Here is a 23,952-nt window from a genome sequence, read left to right on the forward strand (position 1 = left end):
ATTTTTAAAACTTTCCTTCTTCTGGGGTTCTCAACAGTTATAACATCAAAAGAGCCATTCCATAATTGAGGAAGGTTTACACAGCACAGTTTGATTTTCAGCTTCTTTTTTTTCCTGGATCATATACATAAATGCCCAAGTAAAGTGGGAAAAAAAATTAAAGAGTCTTCAGAACTCAAACAAAGTCTATTACAATTTCATCAAATTGCCCACAGCTGACTTCTGTAGTTTTTGTGGCATTTAGATGTGAAGTCCTTGAGATATAGTCAATTGAAGCATAATTGATTAGATAACCCTTCTGCCTCTTCCCTAATAATTCAGCTGCTGCAGGTCACCCATATACAAATTATGTACCACAACAGTAGATCAAACATGGTTATTGACAGAATCTATGCTGGTATGTCAAATCCACAGAATTTAAATGCAGTAAGAATCTAAGAAGGATGGATATTTTGAGGGCTTACAGTCACTACTAATAACCATCTAAAAGAGATATTTAACTCAATGTTTTGTGATGTGAAATAAGCATAGAGGCTTCTTATGAATGAGGGACCATGGAAAAAAGTTAATGGGGAAAATGATCCCCAGTCTCTGCTGAGAGGTTTCCTTGTATCTTCCTGTGGAGTACAGGGTTTCAAGAGCAGAACCTCTTTTCTTTGAAGAGAGAGCATGGAAGTGGCTCCACATACATGCTGTCAAGTCCCTGAGGACAGTAATGGGCATGACTGTGGCTGGCCAGCCTCTTTGCTGTCTTCACCCACCCACAGGCCAGGACCCCATTTCAACCCCCCAAGGCTTTAAGTAATGTAAGTACTGGGGTGTAAATATTCATCTATCCCCAGGTGTCTCAAGACGTCTGTAGGGAGAGTGCATCACTCAGTGTAACCATACTTCACGTGGGGTAACACAGCCTACAATTTCTCCTCAGTGGAACTTCTTTCTCTCCCAGTTAAAATTCTGACTTGCAGAAAGCTGGAGGTGTTCATCAGCATTTGTCTGTACTTATATTTCCTGTTTGCCTCAGAAGTTATTTCCAAATAAGGGTCACCCTGTCTTGATTATTTTGGAAACTACTTTATGGAATTCAATAGGAAAATTAGCTAGCTTTGCATCACCATATTATGCAATTAGCAGTTCCCTACATCTATTGAGTTTTCAATATTGACAGCCTTTTATAAAACCTTTTGTCTTTCAGTCTGCAAAGAGAAAATTCTTTTGCAGGGAAATTTAGCGTGAAAGGGCTGGCTGAAATAACAAGGAGAAAATAAAATGTACAGTGTGCAAAACACAGTCAACCATTTCTGTGAAATGCTGAATTTTAATTACTATAACTAATAATAATGCTGCTACATTTCTCTCACAATACAGACATACACTGGGCTAATATGGATTAAGATAAAGTGCAACAAGGAAACGGCTGCAAAAATAGGATACAAACTCTTTTTTATAGGTAGAAATAAAAAAATTTTCCTTAAAAAGCTGAGCCTTAGCTTTTGACATCCTATTAAATGCCATGGCTCTAACTAGTGACTAGTCACTAGAGAGTGACTAGTTCCATATATAATGACATACTATTTCTTCAATGTATGCATAGTCAGGTGAACTCTTGTTTTGTGATAAATACCTATTTACTTAACAGTAATCTCTTTGAACTGCACTATGAAACATGGTTTATCATACCATCACATTGCACTCTCTTCTCTCCCTTAAATCAATAACTTAAAATTACTGCTATATTTTATATATTTGTTTTGTTTTGTTAAGGATTGTTCACTGTGAAATAGCAGCAATCTCTGCTAAAACAAATATCTTCTTGTTCTTGACAATCTCTTCAAAAGAGTAAGAAATCACTGTTACAAAGAATAAAGTATTGCTTTCCATTATTTTTGTAAGTATTGTCTTTGCTGTGTTTTCTCATTTCCTGCAGCTTTCCTCTAATTGGAAACAAACAACATTTTGGGTTTAGACATTGTTTATATATTTAGAAATGTCACTCTTTCAGTTGTATACTTTCATCACTTATTAAAAGTTGTATAGTCTATGTTAGACTCCTTCTAGTAGGATTAGTATAAGTTTTTTCAAATTATTTTTCTTCAGGTAATGTTCATACATATATGCATACATCTTACTACTGGCAAAAAATATTTCTGTAAAATTTCTTTCTCTACATTGATGGATAACAATGTTCCAAAGCTCTCTGGGTCATCATCTTTTAGGTGAATCTTGACAGTCTTCAGAATTCATCATTTTCCTCTTTCTGTAATATTCTTTGATAAAAAAATTGATGAGATCAAAAGAGGTCTGCCACCATGTTGTGGTCTCAACAATTTAACAATTTTAATTTGATTGTGGGACACAGAATGAAGAAGTCACTGCCTTGTTGTGAATTGATATCAGAGCTAGCTACAGAACCATTTTTCCGGGTGCTTGTGCAGTGCACCCACCATTACAGAACAGTCCTTTAGACATGCTTGATAGAATTAGCAGAAGATTTTTTTTTTTAGGACCTTCAATACTACTTTTCAGTACGAAAAATTGTTCATGGTGTGGACTGGATCTAACATATATTTTGAGCTCTCAATTATATACTCCTAATAAGGACATGAGAACAAGAGGAAATGTTCACTATGGCAGCTCTGCACAATTCTGGAGGTTTTGCTTTCTGTGCAAGCTTGTTTTAAACCTCATTGTAGGGCTTTTTTTAAGGATACAAAGTCTACCAGCACTGGACCAGATTTATGCCATTTAAAGCATACCATCATGGTCCTTCAAAAGCCCAGGTTGGCTGAACACAATGTGCATAGACTAAAAGTTTTCCAATCTAACAGCTTTTTCCCTGCAGGATTTAGGGACATTTTGTACTACAGATAGCTTCACTTGCAAGAAATCTATCTGGAACAAGTTCAAAATTCTACAATCTTGATTTCTCAACCTGTATCACTACTACTATCTGTTCCTTGCTAATAGGTATGAGAGTATCTCCCTGAAGAATAAAAATTGTCATGTGGATGGCTGTGTTGCAGTCTGCAGTGTACAAGAGGAGTGAAGGAAGGTCATTCCCTTAGCCTAAGGTAAGTGAAACAGACATTCCCTGAGAGTGACTTCAAAGGCTCAGTCAAAAAAGATTCTGGATGTCATTGGTGGGATTGAAAATTTATTATGATTTCCCTCCACTATGAATGTAGGCTTCTTTTTTCCTTACAGTCATTTCAGCAAACATAGCCTGGAGTCAGGTTTTTTTCTTCTCATTCCATCTGTCAAGTATATGGGACCATAATCTATGCCTACTGAAGTTTTCTAACAGTGTAATATTATTTGATGATTTCTAATTTGTGCTATTAGAGTGTTCCAGTACAGTTTGAGGTCCTCTAAGTTAAATGGAGGACACACGTGCATTTTTTCCACTGCTGGAGTTTAACTGTGCCCAGGAAAAAATTCAAGTTGTCTCTAGAATCAAAACAGCAATTTAGTTCTTGCAACTGGCATTGGCGAGAGAAAAGAAAAAAAATTAAAAGGGAAAGGGAAAGGAAGGCTGAGGATATGAGATCATGAAAGACTGAAGTCACTGAGAGAGAAACCCAAGATATAGGTTTTATAGTCAAATTCCAGACCAGAGCACAGCCTTAAGGGAACAGTCAATGACCAACACGTCTTACAGAAATGAGAAAAACTATTTTCCTATCTGCCTTTGATTTTCTGTGACTAGTTTAATGTTTATTTTCCACAATTCTCTTGCTATTGCATCTTCTATTTCTTAAACAAACTGGGGAAATAAATCTTTAAGAAAGGAACATTGAATCAAGGTTTCCACATAGCTTTAATGATATTTGATCACTGATATTCCATATATATATGGTGCATTCAAAGAACTGACTTGTGACATCCTTCGTAAGAGAGTAGGGTTAGAAGGAATGCAACTCATAATATTCATGGAGATGGGGAAGAAGCAGTTTTATGTTCTAGTCTCTCCTGTGAGAGTGTTTGGGTCTCAGAGGTTTCCTGAGCTGCATCAAATGAAGTTATGTCTCTACAGTCCTTTAATCAGAAGTAAGGCAAATTACTGAGACTTGGCCCCATCACTTCCATGACATATCAAAGCAGCAAAAGGATGCTTGAAACTGTGCTAACCATGCAGCATTTGCATCCATTAAAATCAGCATAAGCAGATGATATTATCCATCAACACTCAGATCAAAGGGTTATTATTGAGAAATGCCTGCATGCTCCCTCTGCTGATCTGATCAGGGAGCCTCAACAGGAACAAGATTGTATTTTGCAAATGAGTGGTTGAAACCTCCAATGCAGTAATTCAAAAAGTCCAGATTGCATTAAAAAAAACAAAACCTGCAGGTGGAAAAAAAGTGGTGAGTCCTCTGATGGTAGATTTGGCTGTGTGCGGTGCTGTTCAGAAAATGCTGTGCCTGCTGTTTTTATAATGATGACCTTTTCCACTGCAAAGACACAGCCATCACAACCACTAGTAAAGCACTAATGAAAAGCCTCCTATTCAAACAAAAGCAGCAAAGCAGGAATCTCCTATCTCCTATGTCCCTTTCACTTCACTGAAGGATGAACTCTAAAACCTCATTGAAAACAGAACATTTTGATGAGAGGAATTGCAGGAATGTCACACAGAATCATTCCTGCTACAAAATTTTCAGTTTTCTAGCTTTTAATGTTTTTTGTGGGGTTTTTTTGGTTTTTAGCTATGAATATGCTTAACACATCTGAGCACAAGTTACTATTTGTGCTGTTATGCCTAGGAGACATGATCTAGGTTAAGGACTCACCGACTTACCTAATATGCAGCTGTGAAGATAAATGACCCTGACTGATCTTGTGCTGACATTTCTAATGTCATGACTCTCTTCTGTCAGACTTTTCCATTCCTGAGGGGTATGAACCCTCAGTAGGTGATATTAGATATCTTCTCAAAAGTGGTAATGACTTGAAAAGCTACATTATTCAGAGTTCTACATTTTTTTTTATGACATGGGACAGAAGAATCTCTGTAGCCCAGATTTTAGAGAGGGACATCATATTCTGACTTCAGTTGATAAAAGCAGGGTAGCAAATTTAGTTTCTGTAAAGCCTTGACAGCCAGAAATTATTTTGGATTTAGCTGTGTATAGAAAAGCTTTGCCCTAATATCCCGATACAGTGTAAAACAGGCTTCAGAAAACCTCTTTCTCCTTTTTGAATTTTCACTGTTGGTAAAGAAGAGTCTATAGTAAAAAATCTATGTTATATGAGCTAACTGTTTGTAGGCTCTGAGGTTTTCTTCAAAAACACTTATTCACTTAATGAGATAATTCTTAAATTGAAAAATGAACCACCAGAGTTAGTCTGTTTATGTTAGCAAGTAATTTCACTTTACAAAGAAAATAAGAGTTGAGAATGAAAAGTATATCTTTCAGGTCTATAAAGTGATTTAAGAACCTACAGTATGCTGGCATCGTAGTTAGATAATTACTTTAGGAAACCCACAGTTTGTAACAGCCTGTTGCTCACCTCTGCCCAAAATATGGGCTGCTCCCAGAAAGAGTACAGCTGATCATGCAGGAGCAGCCAGGCCTGTGTTTCAAATATGGAAGTGTCATGTTAGCTATGGAAAGTTTCCAGAGCATGTTTATAGCTTGTTTGCCTAGATGTAAATCATTTATTCCTGCTAAAAATTTCAGACATTGATAGTGTACAATAGTGCACATACCTGTTACAATGGATTCAGAAAAGTTCTGTACACTTAATGATGCAAAAAAAATCTGGTTGCAATTTCAAAAACATCAATCCAGATGAGGTCACAGGTTTTCATAGGTGTCAGTGAAAAATTGGAACCCTTTTGTTAATTGTTAAACATTTATATAGAGATTCAGTCCAAATTTTCATATCTGTTTTAGCACTAAACCCCTAATAATTTGTATGAGAATCAAGAGCCTAATTTCATGTGAGACAACTAAGTTTCTAATTTGCTTTTGAAAACAAATCCGAAACCTTTGCAGCTTCATTGATATGATATGGTATTATATGGTATAATATATATTAGTAGGTACCCTTGACATTGTTACACAGACAGGTGTGCTATAACATGTACATGAAGACTTGAAAGTATTCTGAAGCTCAGAGGAAGTTATCCAACTTTTAACAGCTCAGTTACATCAATTCCTTCATTTTATTGATGCTATATTCTTCTTCACTCCATCAGCTTTTTATTTCATTTCTAGCACAACTGATATCAGATGTCACTACTCTAGTCTACTGTTTTTTAATTTGCCTATAAATTAATCTGTAAAATGGATTTTAAAATTTTTGATTAAAAGCACTAAAGAATGTTTTCAGAAGGAGACAACTATGCTAAACTTCCTTCCATAAAGAAGTTTTATAAGTAAGTCATAAACCCCTGAAATTAAGTCAGAAATGCTGACAGACCCCAAACTTTAGAAGCTGTGTAAGCTCCAGTCTAATCGTGTTCTCCCAGAGGGGGAAAATCTTTTTCTTGAGACTAATTGTAGACTGTAAAATTGTTGTTTTGTCACGTAGAGCTCTGAGTATACAGTAAAGGAATGTACAGCAGAAAAAGAAATGTGTTGTTACTATAGCAACTAAAAGTCAAAAAGAGATCTTAAAAAGTCTTTTTCTTCTAAATTTATCCTCTGAAACATTTCCCAGTCTTGCCTAATTACATTACACAATATAGTTTTCATTTGTTAGTATGGGTCAGAAGAACTCTGAAACTACACAGGAATTACTGGAGATAAAGAAATATAAACCAATGAGAGATTTGTCCCCAGTGGACTTTACATATACCAGGGTATGGGAAAAATGGACATAAAATTACAGAGCTAAAGCTTTTATCTTAGTAGCCATATCTATTTGTGTATGTATGTGAACAAATCACTTTTACAACCCTCTTCTAAGAAAAGACCAGTTGTTTTATAGTTGTTTTTTTTTTTCATTTTTCAAAATGATAACATGATTTTTATGTCCTTTATATGAAATGCTTATATTTAGCAGAAGGCTTTGACAGACAAAATTTGTGGGGTTTACAAATTGTTTATGTATCTGGTATGGAATTTCTCAGTTATGGAATTTCACTTTTATATGTTTTCATTTCATAAAGAAAAACAGTATAAAATAGATCACAGTTAAACATTATTTTTAAGCATTTCATATCATGAACTAGACTTAATTAGAAAACCAAGGCCTTTAAACTTTTGTTTCACTTGTTTTATGTGAAATTAAGGCAGAATAGAGAATCTCATTGAAATGGTGAAGGGTTACTAGAAAGTGAAGAGACACAAAAAAGGCCATTGAGGCTACTTTGCAGTAGAAGTGGCAATTTATCTCTGATATACTAATTGTTGCTCTAGTACAGCTGCAGTACCATGGAAGTTTATTTAGTTTATTTTGTGCTACACTGGGAAAAGGTACACTTGGGAGAAAAAAAAAAGAAAACAATCAAAAAACTTTCAGCCCTATTGTGGATCTTCTTGAAGGCATGTTAACAAGCCATAATTTTGCAATTTTATTGTGAATCCTCCATTATGTTGAAATTTCATGCATTTTCAAACTTGTTTGCATGTGTGTATGGATGTTGTTTTTTTCCTTGTACTTTATTATTTTCAGTTCACTATATTTTATACCACAGTATAAGTATTTAATGCTATAATGAAATGTATTATTCTGTGCTTGCCCAGTTTTTGGCCACATAGACCAGATGTGTGGTTGACACCCATCCCTTTGATGGAGATTCTCTGGTCTAAGCTTGCCTTAACAAAAGATCTTCTTTGGGTCATCTTTTAGTGAAAGAGTGAGGATGGAGTTTTGAAAAAATAGACTTAACAGCCTCAGATTGCTTCAGCCAAAGAATCAATGTCATACCTTAAAATCCACCCCATATTTTTAATGCAAAGAAGTGTCTTTATCTCTTTCAAATACTTTTGTGAAACAGATCTGTTGCTTGTAAATAAGCTTGTGTCCTAGGCTGCAATATAGATGTAGTTAAGTATTCTATTACCACCAGCTGTGGGCTGTTAGCTGCTATCACCTGCTAATGACCCACCCCGCATGACAGGCAATGGGCCATCAGGGACCCACCCTGTGACTCATGGACTTATCTCATCCCATTGTGGGATGCTCTGCCCAGGAGGGAGGAGCCAGGTGTTCCCACCTGGATATAACCTGGCCTTAGAACTGCCTGAGCTAGCCCTGTCTACTGGGTTCCCAGAAGACAGGAGCTACCACTGGATCTTCAGCTGGAGACTAGACCTTCACAGGATCACCGCTTCAAGTGGACTACTTCAGTTGGACTGCTACTACCACCCTAACAGGGTGTCAGGTTGTATCTGACTTTGTCAGCACTTTTCCTTGTGTTATTTCACTTATTTTTAATTTCAATCTGGACTTGAGATCTCCCACTGGTTTGTTTTCAAACCAATACAGCTCGTTAATCAATTATTTGGTCTCCCTCTCAGGCTAAATTGTCCCTAGCAGAAAACACACAAGGAGGACTTTCATATCTTTGTAGAACCTAATGAAAATAACATCAGAAATCCTGCTTTCCATTTCATGGCCATCGAGAGGTCTAGCCTTTAAATTACTGTCCAGGTTTCAGCACCTTTTACATGTTGTTTTCTATTCTGCAACTCCTGTGTATAATACATACCTGTAAGAAGCCTTCCTGATTTAAGTTCTACTGCTATTCCAAGTAACATGATTTTTACTGGGTTTTTTATCACCTTAAAGCAAATGTGTTTAAAATTTTTTGCATTACATATCTGTGGAAATTTCCTCTGGAAAAAACAAAATAAACTAAGCAAACACAGCCAAACACCTATGGACACACACATACGTACACCACACACACATACATACATCAAACAAGCAAACAAAAAATCTCAAAAAAACAGTTTTCTTTCCCCCTGCAGAGCTACATTAAGTCCTAAGTAGTAGTAACATGTGGGTCTATTCCTAAAGATGTGTAAGTGAACTTCAGTGTCAGTCTTGCAACAACCTCTGCTAATATTAGAGAAAAATTTCCATTAGAGTCAGTGCAGATTTCTCATGCTCATTCTGGAATTTTCAAGACAGAAAACGAGACTAACTATCATAGAGCATAGGAAGAACTAACTCAATATGCAGTTTGGCCCCAGACAATCAAAACTTGTGATATCCCAATCTTCCTAGCAACTTCCTTAATCCTGTTTATTCATTTCTTTAAGAATCTAATTCTGTTTTCATCCTCTTGTATTCATATTATCTACTTTATTTACTTACTTTTCTCCCTTTAGGCACATTAGCCAACCTAAAAAACCCTGAACATAAAAATATTATTAGTATGCTACTAGATAAGATAGATGCCCAGAACCTCAAGGAATAATTGCAGATATATAGCAAACCAAACATATTCATATTGTTACTTTGTGATTTGCAGTGATAAGTATTAAAGATAATCCTGATTATTATCTCTGTGTTGCAAACCCTGTAAAGAACTTTGAGCAAATTTTCTGATAGAAAAAAACCCAAACTTAAATATAGAAACACTAAGGAATATCCTAGCATTAACAAGGTAGGTATTTTTGCAAATAAAAATAAAAACCATAAAAATTTAAAGCAAGTAGATATTCAGGATAAAAACAAGCAGATGGGAGTAAGCCCATATAATATTAATGATAATTCAGACTATTTTTCAAAGTTATGTCATCTATAGAACATCTTCTACACAAATAATTTATTCATCAAATTAAATATTATTAATTTTGAGATATCATAAATAATAATACTACAAGATGACAGTTGTATGTCAAAAGCTAGCAGAATATATTCTGAACTTTGGGTGTAGCAAGTTTGCCATCTACTGATCAACAAAAAAAATCTTTGTTTATATGATGTTTTTGTATATCATATTATTTAGTTTGAAACTCTTTTTATATGATGAAACAGTACTTGTGTATTTAAATAAATCTGTTTCCAGTGCCTCTGAAGGTCAATATAAGGTCTCAAAGGTATTGTTCTAGTGGATCAAAGATGAGTTCCTGAAGTACTTCTTAAACCCTTTTAGGAATTTTTCACTGAAAGACATAATCTTATTGAGTTTTTGGGGAACTTATTTGGCTTGTCTTAAACAGATGTTCCATGAAGTTAAAATATTACTTTATGAACAATATGGCAAAAGCAAATTAATATTTATTTCAATTCTTTCCGTTTCACAAAGAGACATTCACTTGTTCCATGTCATCTGCCAGCTTTGCCCTCAGTCAAACAGTGTCAGTGCATAGTGGGAAACTGCAGAAAATCCGTATGTTTGGTGTATTTGGTGTTGTACACCCTCATGTTCCACACAGATGGATTTAGACATGGAAATTAAAATCTACAATTATGTCATATGTACAGCAAAGAAAAGCCTTTACTCTCTTGTAAGAGTCTATCTTATGAGTTAGCTTAATAATCATCACTATTGCTGTATAATTTTTCCCTTTGCCATTATCAATTAATTTCATTCAATGTAGAATTATAACAATATGGATTATAGAGCATGAAAACAGACAACCTGTGACTAAGACAGTGATTGTATTTTAAACAATTTTTTTCAGGATGGATGAAAACATAAAACTTCTAAACTTTATGGGCCAGAACAAGACTGAAAGGAAAGAATATCTCTCTTCAACAGCACAAGATAGTTTGTTTTTCAACCTATACCATCTAGACTCAGTGGCAGGTTATTTTTCCACACTGATGCCATGTAGATGATATCTGGAACTTTCCTCTTTTTGATATCTGCCTTGCTTCTCTGCAGGATAATATTCTCCGGTAACTCCATTATTTCAAGTTTTATTTTAATTTCAATTGTACTGGCATACGTTAGGAATTATTTCAATTCAGTTAAGGAATTTAAAATTACCTCTGTTAATGCCAAATTGAATTAAGGTGTTTTGCTGCAGAACCTCCTCTAAATAGGACTTAGATTTTTAGATTGCATAGGACTGTAACCTAAAGGCAGAAAGTCACGGAGACAGAATGATTTGTAGAGACTAAGGTATTTCAAGAGACTTGTCTGCAGAAATCAATAAGCTTTGTCAAATAAATTTCCTAGCTGGCATTCAAAATCTCCACCACAACTACTGTACATGGCTTTGTTCATCTACCAGGTTAAAAATCTGTTCTTTGGGAAGTGGAGTGGTAGGAGGAAATCTGCAAGGTTTGGGATATTTTGCTCCCCCCCCCCGCCCTTAAAGGATGCATTTCTGTATCTTTCAGAAGGTGACCTGAAAGTACTCTGCATTTCTGGGACCAGATGGGTCACTCACTATTCTGGGAAAGCTTGGAGTCTGTTGGGGCAGATGAGTCACAGCCATCCTGCATATCAGCAGGAATACATCCCAGCATGGAAGCTGCCCCAGATCCCTTTGCACTTCACCTCTTTGCAAACATTGGCTCATCTGTCTCATCCACACTTCAGCAAATGCCAGAGAAGAGGCACCCACGACACAGCTCTTCAACCTCTGCTTTACTTTCCCCAGGATCCAGCTGGCCTCATGGTCCTGCTGCCACCCTTGGTAAAGCCTTTATCTAGATGCCTCCAAAGCATCCAGAAAGGATCCACAAGATGGGTAGGCTGCAAGTGAAAGTGATCATGTGTGATGGAACAATATCACTTTTAGGTATGCTGTTGCCTCTTCCACCCCTTGTGAAATTTTTTGTAAAAATTGTTTAATTCACTACAGAACTATATTTAATACGAATAATTGGAGCTGATGACCTTTACATAAAAGGAGAATAAACTAGTTGGCAGTCCTTTAAAAAATTTAAGATTATATCTACTTTTCTGTGCCACCAGAGTCAAAAGGACATTCATAAAGGAACGTAGTCTTACTGCTTTTTTTTTTCTCTTCTTCTAAGCAAACTGAAAAGAAGGATTTACCTATTAGACAGAACATATCGAAAATGAATGGCATGATCAGAAAATATTGTACCATCAAAATAAGGCTACACATATTGGGAGAAACACAAATAAGCACATCTTTCTACATATTTTAAGCTATAAAAGGGTGGTGTTCTTTGTGTCAAAGTATATTTAAAATAAGCAGAATTTAATATTCATATGTATTTAAGCACAGGTATCGAAATCAGAGAAATCAAGAAAATATTACTGATATAGTTGATCTTTGAAAAGAAGCTTATTAAAGGGTCAACTTCATTTTGTAAGAAAATATTAAAGTTTTAAAATAGGACAGCTAAGATGGAATAGAGCACACTGATAATTAAGTAGTAGATTCTAGTTATTTCTGCAAAGTTTAAATAGAAGATTAGGTAAATATGGGATTTAGTACTTTAGCAAAATTGCTCTAAAGTAAACTTATACATTGATTAGCATTATAATTCGATATGACATTTCAGTAATACTTATGAGAGCATGTTTAATTACACTGCTTAGGTAGATATAGCTTCTTTAAGCTCTCCTTATGGTATAACACTACATAGAGGTCTGAAAAATCAAATCTGTACAAACTATTGCTTTTTCTCCAAGCTCAAGTCCAACTTCCATTACAAAAAAAAAGAAAAAACCAAACCCAAAAACCAACAAACAAACAAAACAGGAGTAGCTTATTGAATTAGTCCTTTGTCTCAACTGAATTTGATGAAACATCTCCTTATTGTTGCAAAACTTATCCAAGATCAAGTTACTTTGAATTTGAGGGGAAGAGGGGGCTCAGGCAGCACAATTCATTTTGCTGGACTTTGTTGTGTCATTGCACTCCAAATCTTAATGTAAAGGGCATTAAAATATGACTTCAAATAGACTCATCCTATCTCATTAGATCCCTTTTTTTGTCTCCTATAAATTTGGTTCCTAAACTTTCACAACTCATATATGAAGAATAATTGTAGCTTAACTGGAGTGGTTAGATTGAAAAAGTTGATATTACTCTTTTAAATGTGATTTTTGAAGCAATTAGCATTCTGCATGGTTTTATTTTTCCACATATAATTTAATCTCAGGCAGCTGCTGGTATTATTCCTGGGACATATTTCTTTCCTGCTTGTCAGTGAGAAAGATGAATATGTGGTTCTCTCCTTCCTGTACAGTCTTATTCCCTGTGCCAAGTCTAGAAATTTACATCAGAACTACTCAGCTTTTTCAAACATAACATGTGTTCATTTATTCAATATAGTGGACTAAATCCAGCACTATGTTTTCCTGGCTTTACCTATCTGTAATTCATGTAGGAATTACACTGAGAAAAGACACAGAGTAAACAAGCAGTAAGTCAAAATCATTTTATTTTTAAAAAGAATAGCAGTAAGAAAATATTTCATGAATCACTGCAAGAGGTAGTTAAAACTGATGGTTCTTATGAAAAACATAAATTTTAGGACTGGCTTAAGACCAGTCTCTAAATAAAACAAGGGTGAGTGACAGATGCTAACCCATTCCCAAGGTGGTCTACTGCTTATATTGAAACAGCAACTGAAAATAATTCAAACCATTTCTAGAGCATGAAGTGCAGACCATGAGGTTTTTTTTACAGCTCCTATAAGTTATATCTGCTATTTCTAATCCAAAATATATACTATATTAGTTTTCCTTTTCTCGTCTGCTTTTTACCAACCTTTCTATTATAAAATAACTTATATTTGAATTGCTGAATTATTTACAGCTACAGGTTCCTTAATGAAACCTATTAATTAATGCATTGACATGCAATATACTGGTATATACCTAAATAATATAAGACTAAAAAGTGTGTGCTAGACATGAGATACTCAATAAATCTGATGCCAAAAGCTGAGAAAAGATGGACCTGCATTGTTTAATTTTCTGTGATTGTAAATTTATATATTTAAAAATCCTAGGGAAATTCAGCACAAAACTTTGCCTTACTGTAAAATAGAAGCTGAATGTGCTTTTAAATTATCAACAGCTCCAAAATGATGATATTTTGTTACCACTGCATTATCTACCATGCAAAGGAAAAAATGTTGAGGTAAAGCTGTACACTGCGTGCCCAGTTTTGGTGTGTTTGTTCCAAATGTGCTTTTCTGTCAAATCAGCAGTATATTATTTTATTCACACTGTATGCATGATATCACATGTATGACATGCTTTTCAAACTACATTTGATTTTATCTAAAGTTGTAGTGTAACATTGAAGCACAGCAGCTCCTGAGTTATGATGTCTGCATAAACCATTGGGATGAGAAGTTGGTTCCTCAATCTTTAGCTGAGGCCAGTGCAATCAGGTGTTGCCCTTCACAAATCACTTAGGAGTGTACTTGATGTTGTGTTGCTTAACTGTGAGGAGCACCAGTAAAAAACATAGACTATAAGAGCACTTTCTCACTAAAGACTGATACTTTTGTCCTTCCTATGAAGCTCTTATATACTATAAGCCAGGTTTTCTACACTATCCAATAGTGTGTAAACCACAACCTGAGTCTTTCAGTAATTTGTTCAATATTTACAAAAAATAGTCTTCTGTGCCTTTTAGATGTGAAATGATAAATGTTTCACAAGGTGCATTACAGTATAAAATAGCTGAGAAGGCTTCTGATTAACATTAGCTAATTATGTTATTTTATATATGGCTTCTGTATGTTTGGGTGCCTAAGCAAATCCATATGCTGTTTTTGGTGGAAAAAAAACACTGGGTGTATACCTGCCTGGAGAGGGAGTGTCCCTGGAGAGCCATTTTACTTTTTCTTCATTAATGGAAGTGGAGTGAAAACAGGGTGAACGACAGAGTGTAGTCATTTTGCTAATCACTGAAGTTTGTTGAGCCTTAATTTATAGTGAATAGGGAAACATCAAAGGATCAGCATCACAGGAAATCATTTATACTGCAAATGGCTCCAGTAATTAATTTCTGAAGACATTAAATATTGTCTTTTTGCCATCTTCTAAAATTATGTTGTAGAAGCTTATTTGTCCTGCAGTTGAGTACCTCTTTCAGAGTATACAGTTCAAACAATGTGTGCTTTTGTGTAATGAACAGAGAAATGAGAGGTTAGCACTTCATGAGATTAGAATTTTGCCCTTGTCCCCTTATGGTCTGGAAGAATTACCAGCTCTTCTGTCCCCATGAGAATAATCTTTGCTATTTTCCTTCCCACGCTCTTGTAAGTGATCCAAACCTCCCTGCCCCAGAAAATCTCTGCATGGTTCTGTGTGTGTAGGCACACACATGTACTCAGAGGAATATTTGCATGCATCATTTATCAAGCCCAAATTTTAGGGTTGGATATATCCCTCATCAATACCAAGCTAGTTTCTGGTAGGTAGAGACAAGATTAAATTATGATGTTTGGCATTTTAATCTTTCCCACAGCTGAGTTTTCAGCTTCTGCCTAAAGAAGTTTCTACCAGCTTCTCTTTAAATCTTCCCCCAAACATTTCAGTTTTATAACCAATAAGTAAAAATCCAAGTGTGACCATATTTTCAGTCATCCCATTTCTAACCCAGTTTTTCAGTGCAATTTTCTTGTCTCAGTAATTATTTCTAGTTAGACATGATGCAGCTGTAGCATGTCATGGGAAAAGCCTGACTAGAAGGAAATACATAATCAGCAGAGAAAAAAACAAAACAGGCACTGAAGTTCAACTTTACTGAGATGCTCCCAGAATTTTTGTATTAACACTGTGTTTATGAAGCTAAAATAATTCAATTTGATAAAGCAGACAATTTATGAGATGAGTTTCTTTTTTTTTAGTGCTGCTTTTGGTACCAGTTACAACTTTTTTCAGAACCTAAAAGAGAATGGAAATTGATAAATATAGCTATGGTCAATCACTGTGGACTCATGGAAAATTCTGCATTGAAGTAATACTGAGCAGTACAGTAAATGGATTAACTGAATTCAAATATAATTCAAACTCTTAAAACAAACAACATGAAACATCAGACAGAAAACATCCTGAGGTGACCATCAATAATTTTCTTCATTACAGAAAATGTAAATTTAATCTGAAATATTTTATTAACATTAAATATTTTATTTCTTTTCTGTTTGATGCCATCTTTCCTCAGATGGACATTCTGAGTTTTCATCTCTGTCACAGATCACAGAATATTCTGAGTTGGAAGGAACCCACAAGGATCATCAAGTTCAACTCTTCAGTGAGTGGCCCATACAGGGATCAAACACATGATCTTGGCATTATTAGCACCGACTGATCTAATCTCGGGGTGCTGTACATAGAGACTGGATGTGGCCATCCAGGGACGGTGGTAACAGTGGTGACCATTTTAATATGCTTACACTGTAAGCTGGCTTTGCCGACACTTATGGCACTGCAATCTCAACTTCTTCTACATTAACAAAGAAAGGACCTTCAAAACATAGATATTGACATAGATATTGTCTGTAAATGCAATTTTCAAAAGAGAAATTTTTCATTGAATGTTAGCTTTTAGAAGGCTTGTTAAATTGTCAATGGTTAGAAATACTGGAATAAGAGTCCAAGTTCCCAGCCTTGGAAGTCACAGACTCACAGACAAGAATCCTCAGTTCTTAACAAAAATGTACATCAGAATACTTAATACACAGAGACACCTGAGTTAAAGTTGAATGAAACTAGATTGGAAAAAATTATATGATCAAGATAGTTTTATAGCACTTCAATTCTTTTTTATTTCATGTGCACTCATTTTCAGAGTTGTATGGAAATTCAAATATAAGCAATAAGTGATGGGATGTGTTATTGAGGATTCTTTGTGATGCCCCTCCACTGACTTCACCCCTGCCCTGGTGAATTTTGCATACAAATGAATTGTTCATTATTACATGGGATATTTTTGGTCCTGTTTCATCTTTCTTGCTCTCATCTTGGTCAGAATATTCTTCTATCCATGTTCACAGTTTCAATAAAAATAATAGAAATTATTCTTCAGCTGAAATAAATTACAGCCTTGTCATTTGGAATCACAGCAAGTGCATCAAAATTTCTTCAGCCAATTTGGAGGGTGCATTTCACTTCCTAGATGAATGCTGTATGCACTAAAAATCTGCATTCAAGCAACCCAAGTTATATGCAATTAGCTTATGCTAAAATTACAGTTTACTGTAATTTAAGTTTGTCTATGTTCCATTTGGGCTGTCATTTAATTTTAATCTTATCCTCAGTGTCTCCCAACATTTTTAAAGGCAGTATTCCATGATTCATGAAGTCTATCTGCAAAGCTCCTGTCCTTGCATCAGAGATCCTACTGCCTACTTCTCACTCTATCAGCTCTGCTACAGATGATGATATTCAGACAGCAAGTCAGGCCAGACTTGTCTGTCTCTGTCTCAGGATATTCAAGTATTTACCCTGTCTCTCCACAGCTGTTGATCCAGGGACAGTGCACAGACATCTGAGTTAGCCATGCAGGGAATTAACATGGGGCTGGCAGAATTACCTGTTGGAAGGACTTGTGGGTGTTGGTTGACAAGAAGCTCAACATGGCTCAGCAATTTGCACTTGCAGCCCAGAAAGCAAATCAAATCCTGGGCTGCATCCAAAGCAGTGTGGCTAGCAGGGAGAGGGAGGGCATTTTCCCCCTCTATTCCACTCTTGTGAGACCCCACTTGGAGTGCTGCATCTGTCTCTGGGGTCTGCAACATAAGGACATGGGTCTCTCGGAACAAATCCAGAGAAGAGCCATGAAGATGATCAGAGTGCTGGAGCCCCTGTCCCATGAAGACAGGCTGAGAATTGGCATTGTTCAGCCTGGAGAAGAGAAAGACCTGGGGACATCTTAGAGCACCTTCCAGTACCTAAAGAGGTCCTACAAGAGAGCTGGAGAGGGATTTTTTGCAAGATCATGCTTGTGATAGGACAAGAAGTAATGGCTTTAAGCTGAAAGGGGACAGATTTAGATGAGGTACAAAGCCAAAATTCTTCCCTATGAGAGTGGTGAGACACTAAAACATGTTGCCCAGAGAAGCTGTGGATGTTCCATCCCTGGAACAGTTCAAGGCCAGGTTGGATTTGCAACCTGACCCAGTGAATGGCATCCCAGTTCATGGTGGGGATGATGGAACTGGATGATCTTTAAGGTACCTTCTAACCCAAATCATTCTATGACTGAATCTTTTTTATGCCCTCATTGCCTATGGGCTTTTATCTCACTAAGCAGACACTTCTTAATAATTGGAACCAAAGTTTGTGTGTGCATATATAAATATACATTGAAGGGAAACTACACAGCATGTCTTTTGTTTCTTTTGTCATCTGAAAAATAAAAGTGTTAAATAAACATCATAATAACCTTTATTAGATTTTCATTAGATTTTTTAGAGATGCTCAAGCAATGTGTTGAAGTGATTTTCCCAAGACTATAAAAAAAGCATAAAAGAATCATACAAAAATAAAACAGAGTTTTAGCTAACAGCAGTTCTGGAAATTATTTAATTATTTTTAACATGTTGATAACATGTCAACTCTTAGTGTATTGATGCTTAGAAATAACTTTTTTACTGCTTTCTGCCTTTGCAAATAACAAATTTGAGACACTTGATTTTGTAATTTCAGCTTCAAACCATGCGCTGACTTTCATCTTCTTGTCTCTTTGGTCTGACTGAGATGGAGATTTTTGTTATTTGCAATATCTCTATTCCAGGGCAAATGCTGCATATACTGAGGCCTTATTTCCCAGTAAGTGGCTGGACATCACCTGCTTGATGGGAAGTAGAGACATAGTGAGGAATTTCTTTTGTTGTAATTGTGAAGGGACAAGGGGTAGATTGTGTGTATATTGTCCACTGCTGTTGATTCTAGGGTCAGTGACGAAGAAGGAGGAGGAGGAGGTACTCAAGGTGTTGAAGCAGACATTCCTCTGCAGCCCATGGAGAAGACCATGGTGAGCCAGGCTCTCTTCCTGTGGCTCATGGATGTTCACAGCAGAGAAGGCATCCACCTGTAGTCCCTGGAGGACTCACTCTGGAGCAGGAGGATGCCTGAAGGGAACTGTGACACAATGGAAAGCCCAAGCTGGAGCAGGTTTGCTGGTGGCAATTTTGACCCTGTGGAGGATACACACTGGAGCAGCCTGTTCCTGAAGGACTGCAGACTGTGGCAGGGACCCATACTGGAGCAGTTCATGAAGGGCTGCAGCCTGTGGGAAGGACCCATGTTGGAGAGGTTAATGGAAGACTGTCTTCCATGGGAGTGACCCTACACTGGAGCAGGGGAAAGTGTGAGGAATCCTCCTGAGTAAGGAGTGGGAGAAACAGCTGTGTATAATGAACTGACCAAAACCCTTATTCCACACCCCCTGCACTGCTGTGAGGGAGGAGAGAGAGAAAATTCAGAGTAAAGTTAAGCCCAGGAAGAAGGCAGAGGAGGGGATAGGGATGTGGAAAGGTGTTTTTAAGATGTGGTAGTATTTCTCATTATCCTGCTCTGATTTGATTTGTAATTAATTCAGTTGATTTGCTCAAGATGAGTCTGGCTTGCCCATGATGGTCCCTGATGGGTAACTTTTACCTGCCCTTATCTCAACCTGCAAGACTTTCCACATATTTTTTCTCCTGTGTCCAGTTGAGCAGGGGAGTGATAAAGCAGCTTTGATTAGCACCTGGTGTCCAGCCAGGGTCAACACACCACACCTGTAGTAATAATATCATGTTAAGAATAAGGATGCTAGTTGAAAGATAGAGGAGTTAGAGATTTTCTTCAAAGCCAATGAAAGGCTTTGTGGTTTTGCACTTTTTTATTTCTAAGTATAAACTGCTATGTGTGTGGATATGGGTGTTTTAAATTAATCTGTTAGCTGAAAGTCTTCAACTCATTTTTTCTGGTCTTGTTACTTGGAGATCAAAGTAAGCTCTTGAGTGATACAGAGTCATAATTTATGTAGAAATTCTTAATTTTTTGAAAGCACAAAATGGACTATAAATGTTTTTCTCTCACTTAGCTTTGGGTATTAATATTTTATAAAATTTAATTATAATCTAGTATGAAAGACATGTTGACCTCTGTGTGGCACTAGTTATTTTCAGCACAAGCTGCATTGAAATGCAATGAGAATAAGAATGTGTTTTTCAGCAATATAATTATGAAGAGAAACGGTTTTGATTATACTGTGTTGTGCTGAAATTTGCAGTACATAAGATTCTGTTGAGAGCAGTTTCCATCAAATAACTGAAGAAAAATTTGTGAAAGTTTTAAAAACCTTTGGAACTGCTACAGTGAAAAGGTGTGTATTGAGACTGGACAAAATAATCATAATTTGGGATAACAGGTGAATAAAAAGGCTGATGCATTTAATGGAGGTCTGTGTACCATATTGAGCATCTGTTTCCATTCCATCTTCTCTACCCAATTTTAAGTCCATTAAATTTGGGACATTTTTTGGATCTTCTCTGTTCAATATACATCGTGCAAGTTCTGGTTAAAAAAAGAGAAACTCTTATTCCTAACCAAATAATCATGAGAAAATAATGACCGATATTCTCAATTAATGTTCCGTGGCTCAGCAGAAGACTGGGGGCAAGTATGTCATGTATAAGTGATTATTAAGCTATTCTATGCAGGAGGAGAAGCTTTAATTCACTAGAAGGACTGTGGACAATGTGCTACTAACAGAGAAGTGATTAAGCTTTTTCAATAATTTTTCCAATTATCAGTTGCATAAACTAATTTAACTTGCTTTTTAAAATCGCAGTTTTCCTTCAGAAAAAAAAGAAATTATTCAAAGTTTTTTTTCTTATATATTTTATTTCTTCAACTTCCTCATTTTGAATATACTCTTACATATCTAGTTTTGTCAGGGTAGACAGTTTTAAAAACTGCTTACTACAATTTTAAATCTGAAGCTTGGAAGAGAGTCGTTCCTTGGAAGATTCACAGCTCAGCCCTGTGTTTAGATGCTCAGAACATGACATATCTGGGTCACTAGAGGAATGATGACAACTAAAGAGAGGATACTCTAATCCTGACATTTCACATCTATTGCAAAGATTTCACATTATTGGATATTTATTTTCAAATTAAAAGAAAATTAAAATATTCTACCCCAAATCCAGAAAATGACACATTTTGGATGTTGTTAGACTAGGCTGCATGCTTGTAAATTGTCTCTTTCTTTCTTTTTTTTTTTATTTTATTTTTATTTTAATGATAATTTGGTTTATGGGACTCTCAGGACAAATAAGAAGTTGGAAAAAATCATGCAGTAATGTATTCAGTAATGTATATTGGAAAACATGAAACTTTATTGTAGTGGACAAATATGGAGCTGTGTGAACATGTAGGCTGGTTAGGCAGGCTGCTTATTAAAACACAGATACGTCTCAAATTTTATAGAGGAGGTACCATTTCGGATTTTCTGAACTGACATATAATTGATCTCCTGTTACTCGAGTAACTGAGTGAAGGTGGATATATTGCTCAGAAATTTAAGACAGATTTCTGAAACTTGCTGAAAAACAAGGTTGTTCTATTCCAAGTGAATCTGATTTTCTCCTGTGGTACAAGTATATGTGGTGTATTTTTATCAGTCTTTCAAATATGTATTTGGGACAATAGACTTTGAATTGCAGGGCAGTATCAAAATTGAAAACAAAGGTTTATGCCATTATTAAAGAAAATACAGAAAAAAGAGGTTTGTTGGCACTCAAAGCTCATCAGTTTTCTTAAGCTGAGATTTTAAGCAATGAAGACTTTTTTCTGAAAGAGATTACATTCCACAAATAGAACATATCTATTCCCAGGAAGTTAAAAAGACCCTTCTCACTGTAAAGGACAGTACATTACAAATTTCATCCTTTCATCCAAGAAGAAAATTGCACAGGAAGTGCCAAAGGATTGTCACCTAACACCTCTCTCATGAAGAATTAGAGGGACTGATTGGATACCACAGGTTATAGCCCTAATCAATGTCTTAAGATCACTAAGAGCTATTGTTTCAGGGTTTGATTAGGTTACATTGGAACAGACAACAAGATCATTAGACCATTACAGAAACCCCAAAAATTTGACGTTAAACTGCTCCAGCCCTGTGGTCTTACCCAATAGCTAATACTATTGCATAAAATGTTTGAAATATATAAGCTAAAAAGCAAAAAAGTAACAATAGGAAAACATTTCACATAGGAACAGAGAACAGACAGCATGAATTAGACACACATGAATTAAGCAAAATGTCTGTAAGTAACTGAAAAGTGCATTATATTCATTGATGAATTTGAGACTATATTATCCATAATATTAACACAAACTGAATAGTTCCAAATAAAGTTTGTGACTTATTAGGGCCAAATACAACTAGATGTTTTTCCAGAATGGAATTTTGATGCAAATGAAAGCACAGTCAAGCTTTGCTGGGTGATGTTAAAAGGGCATATAAAGGTAAGCATTTTATTTTTTAAGTATTTCTTATTCTAAATATGTTGCAGGTTAAAAAAAAAAAAGTTGTTTTTGTCTATGGTTTTCTATTGCCAATTAAGCCATTATATTGTTATTCACAAAGCACAGCGATAATCAAAGGCTGATCATAGTGGAATTTTGAGCTCTAATTGTAATTAGTAAGGAATAAAAGTATGCTTCATCACGATGCACCTTTAAAGAGGGAACTGATCATTGTGCAAAACATCAATTTTAGTTTAGTTCTAATTACATTCAAAACTAAACCCAGGGATTTTCACATTAATAGAACTACAAATGACAAAATTACAGCCTTGTGAAAATATGTTTCATTTATAATTTTACATTATCAGTTACAGTATTCTTCTGAGTAGAAAGGAATATATTCCACAGATTGGAACCTACATTTAATATAGATATGTAATAAATAAGTAAATATATGTAAATAGACAAATTATGTATACTTAAAGAAATTTAGAAATAATTTTAAAACAAAAAATGCTCTAATCTCTACTTTTATAGAGAAGTCAAAGACAAAATTTCTTTCACTTACTAGAACATCCAACCTTTTCAGTAACAAAACACTACCTTGTCCAAATATCCCTCTCTCTGTCTTGTTACTCCTGCTAAGGCTCTTATACTGAAAGGATGAGTTTAGTAAATTAGTTTCCACATTCAACAAGATAGTCAATGAGTTTTATTGCTATTGTTACTACTCCTGACATTATTGTTATTGTTATTATTATTTTCTTCATCATCATGACAGAATCATAGAATCATTAAAATTATAAAAGACCTTGAAGTTCATCGAGGCTGTTGACCCAGCACTGCCATGCTCATCACTTGACTGTGTCCCCAAGTGCCACATCCACACATGTTTTTTAACACTGCTAGGGATAGTAATTCCACAACTTCTCTGAGCAGTTTGTTCCAATACCTGACCACTTTTCCAGTTAAGAAATGTTTCCTAATATCCAATCTAAACCTCCTCTGGCACAATTTGAGGCCATTTCCTCTTGTCTTGTCACTTGTTACCTGAGAGAGGGGACTGACCTCCACCTCACTACACCCTTTTCTCAGGTAGTTGTAGAGAGCGATAATGTCACCATCGAGCCTCCTTTTCTCAGGACTAAATAACTGCAGCTCCCTCAGCTGCTCCTAAAAAACCCTGTAAACTGTAAATTAAGTAAACTTTAGTAGTCCTCACGAAGAATTTCCTAAATTGAGAAGCTGGGGAGAAAAAGGTGAAGCTAAATCCTTGTCAGCCAGCAGCTGAAGTGACTCTACACATTTTAGTTAAACCAGTCAGCACTTTATTCCTATATACCAATGCTTCAGCTTTATGGTTTTTTTTCCTTTGTTGGTGGTGTTTTCACACACCGAGCATTGCATCAGGACTACTACATTTAAGGTTGCCTGTGTCTGCAACAGTGCCTGTTTCAGTAGCCAGCAACCTGGGGGCAAATGGGAAACAGGACTGTATTCCTTTTTCCTTGATAAGAGATTAAATTTATCAGTAGAAATCTAGCGGCAGCTTGGTCCCATTTATGAGCCTCCTGATACATCACTGTATTTTTTCCAGATGAAGCAGAAGTTTTCAGTATTGCAGT

The sequence above is a fragment of the Lichenostomus cassidix genome, chromosome 3 (genome assembly GCF_008360975.1).
Source record: "Lichenostomus cassidix isolate B80296 chromosome 3, HeHo_3.0, whole genome shotgun sequence".
NCBI classification, from domain to species: domain Eukaryota; kingdom Metazoa; phylum Chordata; class Aves; order Passeriformes; family Meliphagidae; genus Lichenostomus; species Lichenostomus cassidix.